Raw genomic sequence first — 12,435 nt, 5'->3', positions numbered from 1 at the left:
TTAAGAAGTATCAACATGTATTATAATTCTTGTAAACTTCATAATGTTCTTTTAATGAAATAAATGGACCAACCACATTGTATATCTCTCTATTAATTTAGTCCATATACATCTTGTTAACTCTATAAAACATCTTGTTACATCTTGTTTCCGGTTTTTTTTTGTTACTAAACATATGTTTTTATTTGCATGGTACAAGTAATTGTTTCGGGTTTTTTTTTTGTTACTAAACATATTTTTATTTGCATGGTACAAGTAATAAAACTTTGCATAATAAGCAAGAATCTAAATCACTAGAACAAGTGACAAAAAGATTCCAAAACCATTTCATGAACTTTATGTTTAAGCATTGGTGATATGTACTTCTGCTGCTGCTACTAGGAAACTTAGAGTAGAAAGCAAGCAAAATAAAAGCTCCAACTTTCCATTTCATTCTTCATGCATCATGCTGTTTTAATCTATTCTTAAACCAAGAATCTCTTACACTCATCCTCCACATGCACACACCTTATCTCTAACACGTATCGATATACGCATCTGTATATATAATAAACGCATATACATGTATAATACATGATACGAAGATAATAAAGATGAAGATGAACTGCGCGTTACTATATGCATTTGCCATTTCCTCTTATCATATCTTCGTCTCACCGTCATGCACGTTATTTTATTACTATTATTCTTTACACGACCGGCTTTTTTTTATGATATTGCTAATGTATATGCTCATGATATGCAGATGCAAGGTCACCTCGAGTATTGACTTCGTTACGAAAATATCATGTTGTTAATCACTTTGTAGATTATTTACCTTTGCCTCCTGTTGATCCTCTTACTCCTGTTTTACCCGAGGCTTTTTGCTCTAACCCCCCTGGTGGTTCTCCGCCTTCCACCACCGCTCTACCACCACCTACTATCGGGTCTTACACCCCATCACCGCCTTCTTCGTCTTCCTCCTACCCCACACCACCTTTTTCTTATGGTACTCCATACACACCACCTACTAGTACCAACCCAGGCTCAGCTGCCTCTTACCAACCGAGCTCTGGTTCGAGCGCTCCTTATACCTATGACCTGAGCCCAAACCTGAGCCCACCTTATAACTATGAACCGAGCCCTGGTCTGAGCCCTCCTTATAACTATGAACCAAGCCCACCAACATTCTCATTTCCTTCACCAACAGGATTCGTACCCGCACCACCTCTATTCGAGCCTTCAGTTGTATACCCTCCTCCAGGTGTGTAGCTAAACCATCTGTCCCGGACCCAATTATTCAAGAAGCCATGAACTACGCATGTGGGTCCGGCGCCGACTGTGAAGCCTTGCAGCCAAATGGGAATTGTTTGCAGCCGGACACGTTATTTGCACACGCTTCTTATGCATTAAATAGCTACTGGCAAAGAACCAAAGCGGCTGGTGGGACCTGTGAGTTTGGCGGTTCTGCCATTCTTGTCACCGTTGACCCAAGTAAGTCCATAATTCACTTGCACTGATTTTGACTACTTTTTTATTTTAACTAAAAAATAGAGATAGAATCTGTTGATATCTCAAAGATATAATTTGGAGTCTTTGACTACACATTTACTCTGTAACTATGTCTTTCAAATAAACGCAATTGAAGTTGTGAGTTCATGTACTCAAAAATATTAATCTGTGTTTTTTCAAGAACATAATGTTATTATGAATCAGGTCAGTAACAGTCATTCTGTGCTCAATAATGCAAATAAATTCTTATCTCAGCAAGTTTATAATCGAACAGCGAATAAATGTTATAGCCAAATGGCAGTAGGTGGCATCCCATTTAAAAGACAATTATCAGAGACCTTTCAAATGTTTTGGAAACCGGCCATAGCTTTTCCTCGATGATGTCAGTAACCGATCGAGTGTTCAAGTGATCACTATCCTTTTCCTCTTCTTCTTTAGAGCCATTGTGATGCCGGAACGCAAGCATTCAAATGGCTCATGACACTTTAATAAATTAAAGACGATATAGCAAACAAACATAATATTCAACTAAAAACTCCATAACATCAAACCCAAAGTACATATAGTTTACAAACCAAACAGATAATATGAAACTTTAAACAAAAGATAAACACCACAAAATATCCAAACTTAAATAAAAGAAAAGGATTATTCAAGACTTTTGAAATTCAAACTGAAACACCATTATCCATAGCTTGCATCTGGACTCAATCACGAAACTGTTTGCACCGACCAGGCATCGCATTGCTTGTGCGAATTCTTGGTATATTTGGTGATCCAACATTTCCATGTAACTTCTTTAAAGCAAGACGCCATTTCTATAATAAGATTTAGGTAACACCTTAGAAGATAAATAATAGCAATAATAAATCTATTCAAGAGAAACACTGTCTAGTTTTACTTTTTGTATGTGATAATTTGTTGATTTTATCTACATGGTTATAATTATATCCAAGTTCTTTAAGGTACATTAAGATAAATATGGTGCTAATCTTTACACATGCAACACAAATATTGAAAATGACATCCTTAATTTCATTTGTAAGTTTTTTTTTGTTTCTGTGTGGTGTTGATCAGATTGGATAACGGATTATTCAGTTCATTCGGTTTGGATTTTTTGGGTTTGAAAATTTAAGGACCCTTTACGAAACCCAATCTGATCTGAAGCTGGGATTTTCCTATCCGAATCTTAGGGAATTCAATTCCGATCGGATTATAATCCAGAATTAACCGTAGTATCTAAAATAAACCGAATAACAATTTTTTTTTTTTTTTGGTTAGTAATATTTTACTTGTTTAGAATCACAATAAACATATAAAACAAGAAACGACAAATTAGTATGCTGAACACAAATTCAAAGTTCAAACTTCAAACAATAGTCTAAATAAGCATACGAAACCGGAAAATACCACTAATAAACACGTGACTTAGAGGGAACAATAAAACTTGTTCTTTTTTAAACGTCGTTCGAAAAAAAACTTTTTGAAACCCGTGTTTACGGCAAGTGATTTTAGTAAAACTTATATTGTGGTTATTAACACCAAGATGTTTGATATGAATCACAAACCTGCAGATGACTCGCAACCTGCGTTCTTGTAAGTTCATGCACTCCCATCTCGTTAAGTATGTTTTTCGGGGTACAGTCTAATAAAAGAAAAAACAAAGGTACTTAGTTCCTATATAACTGATATATGTAATTATGTATCATGTATAGAGATGGCCAAAAAAACCGGTTGGGGAACCGGTTTACCGGTTTAAACCGGAAACCGGTTTTCGTAAACAGGTTTTTACGAAAACCGGTTTTTTAAAAACCGGTTTGACCGGTTTAGAAACCGCCGGTTCGTATATCGGTTACAAGTTCTAGAGAAAAAACCGGTTACTGAACCGGTTATGGAAAAAGCCGGTTAATTTTAAAACCGGTTATTATGAAAAAAACCGGTTATTAACCGGTTATTTTAAAAAAACCGGTTATTAACCGGTGCTAACCGGTTTCTAAACCGGTCCTAACCGGTTAGACCGGTCCGAGTTTTGCACCAAAAAAACCGGTTAATAAACCGGTTCGGTTATTTAAAAACCGGTTTTTTTCCAGGCCAAGAAAAACCGGTCCGGTTATTAACCGAACCGGTTTTTTTAAAAAAACCGATTTGTGCACCTCTAATCATGTATAGTAACTGAAATAAAAACACTATGTCAAACATAAAGTAAGGATATGAAGTCTTACTCCCTTCTTTTGCAAGTTTAAGAGCAGCTCTAAGAAAATCAGAATGCAGTTCTTTAGTCCATTCCAGTGACATCTTTACACAGAAGCCTTCATTTTCATGTAACTGGACATTTGAGTTCCTTACAGCATGACTCGTTCTGACCTTTTTTCCGACAGCAGGACGATTACTTTCAAGTTCACCAAACTTCTTCTGTCGCTCATTTCTCACACACCGTCTGGCACGGATAAACACATCAGCAGCAAGCGGCCTTTTGACGACACGAAGAGCACCATTCTCAATCATGTTAAATACGAAGTCATCATCTGCCTCCTCATGCATTACTTCATTTTATAGCGAAGATGTGTTAGCGTTGGAAAAGAAACATTAAAGTTAACAAGAAGAGTTTGATTTCAAGATTACCCATTGTCGGTATGTTCATATTCTTTGTTATTCGGAGGAATGTGATAACATCTACCTCTTCCAGTTTACCTCCTACAAATAGCAGATCATATTTCGCCTCTCTTGTGGTTAGGATCCTTAACGCATCACCAGCTCGTTTAACGCATGTAACTAATTACAGCAGGATAATAATAGTATGATAAGTGATATGAGGAAGAATTATGCAAAATATACACCTACTTATATCTTTATCAGTTTATGAATAGTAACAACATTCTTGGGAATTTTATCAAATATAACAACATACTCAATTTTACTTATTTAACACGCTTGATATGATTCTATAATAACAAAAATGGAAGTAACACAAAGAGTACATGGCAGTTTTAGGAGCACACATTCCTTAATGCTAAACATAGATAAGCTTGAATTATATATATCAATTGGGAATTATATAAATAATATATATTTATTATATTTTTTATCAGTTTATAAATATCTAAACTAACTGAAAAAGTATGATTAAGTATTATTTACATTCTTTTTCTTCTTGTATCTGGGCTGGGCTCCTGGTATTTTACCTGGAGGTCCCATTTTTTTTTCTTAATGAAATTGGCTTTTCTAAAAAATAAAAATAAATGAGAAAATTACTCTGTGCATCCATGTGGTTTGAGGGAGGACCGGCGGAGTCACCTTGACTCTTCGGAAAAAATGTGCTGGTTGAATCCATGTGGTTCCAAAAAATGAACCGGTTGGAAGCACGGGGATTCAACTAGTCATTTCTTTTTCCTGGAGTCAACGTGACTCCTCCCTCAATCAATAAGGACGCAAACAATAATTTTCTCTAATTAAATTAATTGATTAAGGGTATAATTGTCGTTTTTTATTCATTTTGAGATTATTGCGTATTGGCTAGCAACTTTCGTTGTTGTATCATTTTTAATATAATTATTGAAGGTATTTACTCATTCCTACAAGATAAACGTCAAGAAATTTAAAATGTTTTAATTTTTGTTGTTATTCTTCTTTACTGATTTCTTCTGTTCTTACATCTGGAATCCTAGTGGGACATTTTATATTTGATCAAAACGGATTTTCGTGATTTTATTCTCCCGCTGCATAACTTTAGGATTTTATCACATCTATGATTTGTGACACCATTTCTTGTAATCATTTGGTTGGAAGCACACGATTACTTACTCTGTATTGTTTTGAAGTTTGAACTCATGTATTTTTAGATTTTCTTGCACCATTGACTACGTGAGATATATTTTGATATGATATTCAATTTATGTTAGGGTTTGTTGAATGTTCATGATCTATATTGCATACATTTGTCCGAAATTCATATTGTGAATGTTTCTTTTCACCAATTACTTGTGATAGATGAATGGTGATGTTCTTTATTAAGAATTTGTTTTAATAAAACTAAATAACCATTTGTGATTACATTCAATCATTGTTCAATATTTCAATCATTAATCAAATTTGTCAAAAGACACAAGACAAAGCTTCATAAACAATTTAATCAATCATGAAGAACTTCTACGAAAGCTCACTTAACTGGGGATCGACCATACACTGTTCGTAGTTTGAGTGTAGCTTTTGACCCCTCATACCACCAATCTTGTTTGATTTTTCGTTGATGGATAGCCCATCAAAGAACCTACATATTTTTATTTTTGGTTTCCCCGGTACGTGGTCACTCATCATAGAAGAACTTCTACCTGAGCACACTTAACTGGGGAGTTTTCATTTAGTCCGCAACAAGCTAAGCCAACAACGCATTGATATTTTTAAGAGACATGGCATCCATTATGAACCAAAAATCTATCATGTCCATGACCAATGTGGGGGTTGCCTAGAATTTTACAGTTGGTCATGTTAATCTTATTTGTATTGTTACAATCACCTTCCCCTTAAGGGATCATTTTCGATGAGGTTTTCCCTTACCATCCGAACGGATGAAGAGTGGTTCTTATATCATTTGTAACATCTATTCCTTCGTACCACCAATATTGTATGCTTTGCCCTCGGGGAATGTCCCATCCAAAAACTCGTCGATTCATTTTAGGTTGCCTCTGTGGGAGTAGTGGCCAAGATGGGACATCCTAGGAAGTCTCCACCGAGACAACCAAAAACAAATCCGTGGTTACTGAATGGACCATCCACAAGGGGCAAAGCGAACAACATTGAAGGTACGTGAGGATGGGTATTACACCGACAACTTTTTTTTATGCTTGGTGTGTTCACGTGTGATGGTGACATCTAGTGTATATGTAACCGCTTATCCTAGAGGACTTCACATCTAGCTTTTGAGCCTGAGATTGAACGAGTTGCAAGGAAAAACCAAACCCGACAATACCTGTTACCCGAACCAACAAACATAGATAATTATACAAGACAGTCGCCCAATGGGTAGTGCCCGAAAACGAGCCATCACTCATCCAATACCTGTTCCCACTAACCAACCACCCAACTCCAACCAAAACCGTAACTCTAACCCAAATTGCAATTCCTACTCAAACCAACTTATTCTTAACCATAATAATCCTAACGAAAATAGTATATGCCAAATTCCGCTTGTCGAAACATATTTGCCCAAAACAACCTTCAAATGATGAAAACTGATATTGAAATCCTATGATAAATAAAACAAGAAAGGTAGCCTATTTATTATGATATTAACTATAACAAAATACAACTCTTTATAAAGCAAAACGGTTGTCGTGAAAATACTATAGATAGGATACAAAATTTAAGCGGTGTATAATTAACCAAATGAATGGTTGCCTTCTTCTATAAGTGAAATATGAAATCAAAAGAAGATATTTTTGTAAAGCAAGGTTTGAAAATCGGAGTCTAGCCGAATAGGTCTGTCGGTTCCATTATAATGTTATGCATCATTAAGAGTTAGAGCAACCGGCTTAATTATTTCACCTGATTTGCTTGTTAGCCGATATCTTTTCGTACTTTTTTATTAGCTTATTTGTTACGCTATCCGATTTGAAATCGATGATTTGCAGGAACAATAACACGACATACACTAAGTTTGTTAGTTTGATAACTTGTCGATTGTTAAAACATTGCTTTAAGGATATTGTAATTTTAGGTAATAACAAACTCATTCATAAAATCCATGAAACAATTATTCTTGAGATTTTTTTAAGAGCTAGAAAGGTAAAATACACTTCCATTTATACTTTACAAAAATTTTATGTTTTCTTTAAATGTCGAGTAATTCTAAATACACACGAAAGAATGGGTTATGAAATAGTTACCTTCAAATGAATGAGACTTAAGAGATTCTCTGACGTAAGCAAGCAGCCACTTATCGTTTTCGACAACCATAACTTTGATCGCAGTAGGTCACGACGGTGCCTTTTCTTCATTACTACGACCGATCTTCATCATGTTAAATTTATATTACTTTACAACTATAGTTTGTGAAGAAAGAGTTGGAAAAGAGATTAATGAAAGGGGGAGGCATATACTTGTATTTAAGAACAACTTATATAGATATAATTGTGACGAATATGAGGTTGAAAAAATGAATGAATGAAATGTGAAGGGATGTGCTTGTAAATAAGAAAAGATTATATATAGATATGTTTTTAATAAAGTATATCATATTACATTATATTAGAATAAGTTATACTATGTTATGCAATATTATATCCTTCAAACATATATCATGTTATGTTATGCTATATCATATTACTATAACATATATCATGTTATATATTAAATGTTATTATATGATATGACATGATATGATATGACATTATATGATATGATATGATATTATTTTTTTTAATAGGAAATTACCAAAATAGACATGTTTGACCAAAATTTTACCAAAATATACATGTCTATTTTAGCCTACATCTCTCCAATCATTAGTTTTTTGACCAATAAACAACTGACACGTCATCGAATCCGGCTAAGGCGGCTAAGCCTTAGCCGCCACTTTATGGGCACATAATTTTATGAAAAGTAAACGGTCCACATTTAGCCAATAAAAATTCGACACGTGTCAAAGGCGGCTAAACTTAGCTTACATCTATGGTTACTTAGCCGGCATCTTTGACTCTTAGCCGGCTTTCGGGATACGCGTTTATTTACTTAGCCGGCTCCAAATATTCCTTCTTAGCCGGCTCCAACTCGGCTTGTAGGCTAAGGCTTCACTTAGTCGCCTTCTTTTTTTCATTTAACCGTCTAACTTTAGCCGCCAAAATTGAATATTTTACCAACCTTACCAACTCTATTAAATATTTAGCTGGCTTCACTTAGCCGTCTTCATAGCCGGTGTAAATTTAGCCCTCAAAATTAAATATTTTTACCTAATCAATTAGTTATTTAGCCGGTTTTGCTTAGCCGCCAATTTTTTTTCTCTCCTGGCGGGCATGCTTTAGCCATCAGAAATAAATACATTTACCTACCCAAATCGCCACTCTCTGTCTTGCCAATACCATGAGCAGCTTCTATGGCTAAACAGAGAGTGACGATTTGGGTAGGTAAATGCAATTATTTCTGATGGCTAAAATATGCTGGCTAGGAGAAAAAAATTGGCGGCTAAGCGAAACCGGCTAAATAATTAAGTGAGTAAGTAAAAATATTTAATTTTGGGGGCTAAATTTACACCGGCTAAGAAGACGCGTAAGTTGATATGAGCCAAATTATATATAAATATTATAAATATTTCCTACACTTTTACTCATATGTAAGTTTAAAGGTTTCATGACAAAACAAGCTAATATTGAGTATTTATCTTGAACTTGAGATAGACAAATGGACCTTTAAACATTTATATTTATTTATTTTGTTATTATTAAGAAAAAAGAAACTAATTCTATAAAAAATGGATGTATCTCACGGAAGAGTCTTATAATAATAATAATAATAATAATAATAATAATAATAATAATAATAATATTTAACGTGTTTGGGTTGAAAGTAAAACTAGATCCAATTAACTCTTTCTTATGTAAAATAAATATTGGAATAGGCCTACACTAATTTGTTGGGCTTGTCTGTGGATTCTCGCATAAGGACGCAAATAAAAAGAAAAGGAGAGGGTTTTAGGAAAGCAGCTTTTATTCAAGGAAAAAAGAATTCGGGGATGGATTATTATTGTTATTATTGAGAGGCTGCCGTGGAGAGGAGCCGCAAGGAGAGAAGGGAGAATAGCACCTTGGTTTGAGCGGAGAGCGTCCGGGTTCAACACCTACTCAACCAAACATAATTATTATTGGTTTAAATTTATTTTTATCTTTATGAATTCATTATTTGAACCAATTTATTTTCTTTTGTTCTTGAGTATGGTTGTTGTCTAAACCCTTAGACCGCTTAGGCTAATGATGGACTTTTGTTGACGTTGGATTTTGGTTTGGATTTTGTTTTCGTCTATGTTTATGATTAAGTAAGAGGTTTATAGTTATTTAATTGATGCATATGTATGCTTGGTTTTTATTTATTTCACATTATCCTTGTGATTGTATGTCATATAATAGGATTTTGTTAGGTCATTTACTGTGTGTTCTTGACTAGTTTATGATTTATTTGCAATAAGATCATAGGAATGATAGTATTAGTCAATCTAATAAAAGTGTGGTGCTAACCTAAAAAGATGTAAGGTGATAGGTTATTGTTAGATCTTTGTTGATTAAGATTGCTAGATTTAGTTCTTCGTAAGGAGTCCGTCTAAGTTTGATTAATTAACGTTGTCTAGCGAGTCAAGTGAGTTCTTTAAACTACCTTTGATTTTCGCGCTGTAAGGTAGGATTTCTTATAGAGGTACTTGTCATAAAATAAATTAGTGACCGTAAGCGAGTCTAATTAAACCGGTATTTTTAATAGCTTATTAGGATTCCATAGGTGTCTTCTTGAAGGGTCAAGGGTCCTGTTCGGTTTCCCATTAAGTGAATAGTTTAAGATCCTGGTTCCATAACTTAGCATTTTCCTACCATTTGATAATTGATACATTAGGGATTCTAGCCTAGGTGGTTGTTCGTCATCATTTGAATTAAGTCTAGATTTAAGTCGTCTTTAGTTTTATTAATTAGTTTAATATTAGTTTTTAGTAAAACCCCCTTTTTAATAATAAATAAATAGTCGTGTCTGCAGTTAATTCTAATTTAGCTAGTTTACGTAATTAAAAGAGTCTCGTGGGTTCGATATCCGGAATTACTTAGCTGTGCTAGAGTCGACCGGTTCACTTGCCGGTTAGTAGTTTTAGTTAAGTTAAAAGTCTAGAATTATTACTTAATATCTAGATTAACGTAATTTTAGTTAATAATATTATAACTACTTTTAGCACATCATAAGTGAAGCCGGCTAAATATTTAATAGAGTTGGTAAAATATTCAATTGTGGCGGCTAAAGTTAGACGGCTAAATGAAAAAAAGAAGGCGGCTAAGTGAAGCCTTAGCCTACAAGTCGAGTTGGAGCCGGCTAAGAAGGAATATTTGGAGCCGGCTAAGTAAATAAACACGTATACCGAAGCCGGCAAAGAGTCAAAGATGCCGGCTAAATAACCATAGATGTAGGCTAAGTTTAGCCGCCTTTGACACGTGTTGAATTTTTATTGGCTAAAGGTGGGACCTGTTTAATTTTCATAAAATTCCGTGCCCAAAAAGTGGCAGAAAAGGCTTAGCCGCCTTCAGTGACGTGTCAGTTGCTTATTGGTCAAAAAACCAATGATTGGAGAGATGTAGGCTAAAATAGACATGTCTATTTTGATAAAATTTTGGTCAAACATGTCTATTTTGGTAATTTTCCCTTTTTTAATCTAGTATACCTAAGTGTGAACATAATCAATCCTGCTAGGGTGGCATGCTCTAGTCCCCTTAAAAAACTTTCATTATTGGGCTAGTGAAGTTGATCTTTTGGCATTTAACGCGTGGGAGATTGGTTGCATAGCGTTTATATATTGCAATTTTAATAAAAAAAATTTTGGAATGCAATGACTTTGTATAGTCGTACAATTTTAGGTTAATGGAGTTTAAATGAGGGCATTGGAGCATTAACCAAGAAGTGGGAAAACATATGATAGACCAAGATGAAAGACGGGTTAAAAGGAGGAATATGGTGAAAATTATCCAAGGGTGTAAGCTTACTCCCATAAGTAGTAATGTTACGTTAATTTTGCCTTCTTAACAACACAATTTTAAAAGGAGGGCGTAGCCTTACGCCTCTATGGTTAGGACTCGTGTATCATGTATTCATACACGATAAGACACGAACATGAAACATGTATACATGTTGACACGAAAACTTATCATGTACAGTTTCCCAAACACGAACATGAACCTGTTAATACCATGTATACACGATAAGACAATAATCCGAAGTTAACTAGATGCATATAACAATATTGGAATCAAAGAAGGTTTAATTTTGGTACCAACTGCTGAGGAAAAGGAGACTGTGAATCTAGAAGAGGTGCAAGAGAGGCTAGTCCTAGCAAGTACAACACGCCCAAAGGATCTAGTTAGAAGAACCTATGTTCCACTAATTCCCTATCCAGGACGTCTGCAATAAGAAAGGTTGGATGCTCAATGCGGGAAATTTCTCGAGTCGTTTAAGCAATTTCACATCAGCATCCCATTCGTTGAGAATGCTTCCCAAATGCCGAAATATGCCAAGTTTTTGAAAGACGTTCTCACTAACAAAAGGAAGCTGGAGGAGCTGTCCCACGTCACCTTGAATGAAACCTTGAATGAAGAATGCTTAGCCATTCTACAAAATAAGCTTCCGAAAAAGATGACCGATCTAGGGAGTTATACTATACCTTGTCTTACAGGAGATTTAACTTTTAGTAATTCCCTAGTGGACCCAAGAGCTAGTATTAATTTGATGTCTTTTGTGGTTTTTTTTTTTCAAAACTAGTGAATATGCTAACCAAAGCCCAACCGAATGAGCATCCAGTTAGATGACCAATTGGAAAATACCATCAGTGCATTGTACATAGCATGTTAGTCTAAATTGACAAGTTCGTGTTCATAGACGACTTTGTGATCCTCGACATGAATGAGGGCTAGAATGTACCGCTTAAACCAACCATGAACCAACCACCACCACCTCATCATGAGTCAGAGTCTGCACTCTGGTGTGTGGCTAAACCATCAGTCCCGGACCCAATTATTCAAGAAGCCATGAACAATGCATGTGGGTACGGGGCCGACTGTGAAGCACTGCAGCCAAATGGGAATTGTTTTCAGCCAGACACGTTATTTGCACACGCTTCTTATGCATTCAATAGCTACTGACAAAGAACCAAAGCGGCTGGTGGGACCTGTGAGTTCGACGGTTCTGCCATTCTTGTCACCGTTGACCCAAGTA

General features: G+C 35.3%; 1 long non-coding RNA gene across 1 annotated transcript; it reads right to left on the bottom strand.

The window, feature by feature from the left end:
* Window positions 1-255: 255 nt before the first annotated feature.
* On the bottom strand, window positions 256-12,233 carry LOC143587709 (uncharacterized). Its single transcript, XR_013144950.1, has 3 exons — window positions 12,151-12,233; window positions 1,103-1,234; window positions 256-1,066 (listed from the first exon to the last, which is right to left on the bottom strand). It is a non-coding gene; the product is annotated as an uncharacterized LOC143587709 (long non-coding RNA).
* Window positions 12,234-12,435: the final 202 nt, after the last annotated feature.

The sequence above is a fragment of the Bidens hawaiensis genome, unplaced genomic scaffold (assembly GCF_021521415.1).
Source record: "Bidens hawaiensis isolate Kalapana, Puna unplaced genomic scaffold, B.hawaiensis_p1.1 tig00035841_1, whole genome shotgun sequence".
Taxonomy (NCBI): domain Eukaryota; kingdom Viridiplantae; phylum Streptophyta; class Magnoliopsida; order Asterales; family Asteraceae; genus Bidens; species Bidens hawaiensis.
Note: the sequence above shows the minus strand (reverse complement) of the source record. Positions and strands in the feature narration are given on the sequence as shown.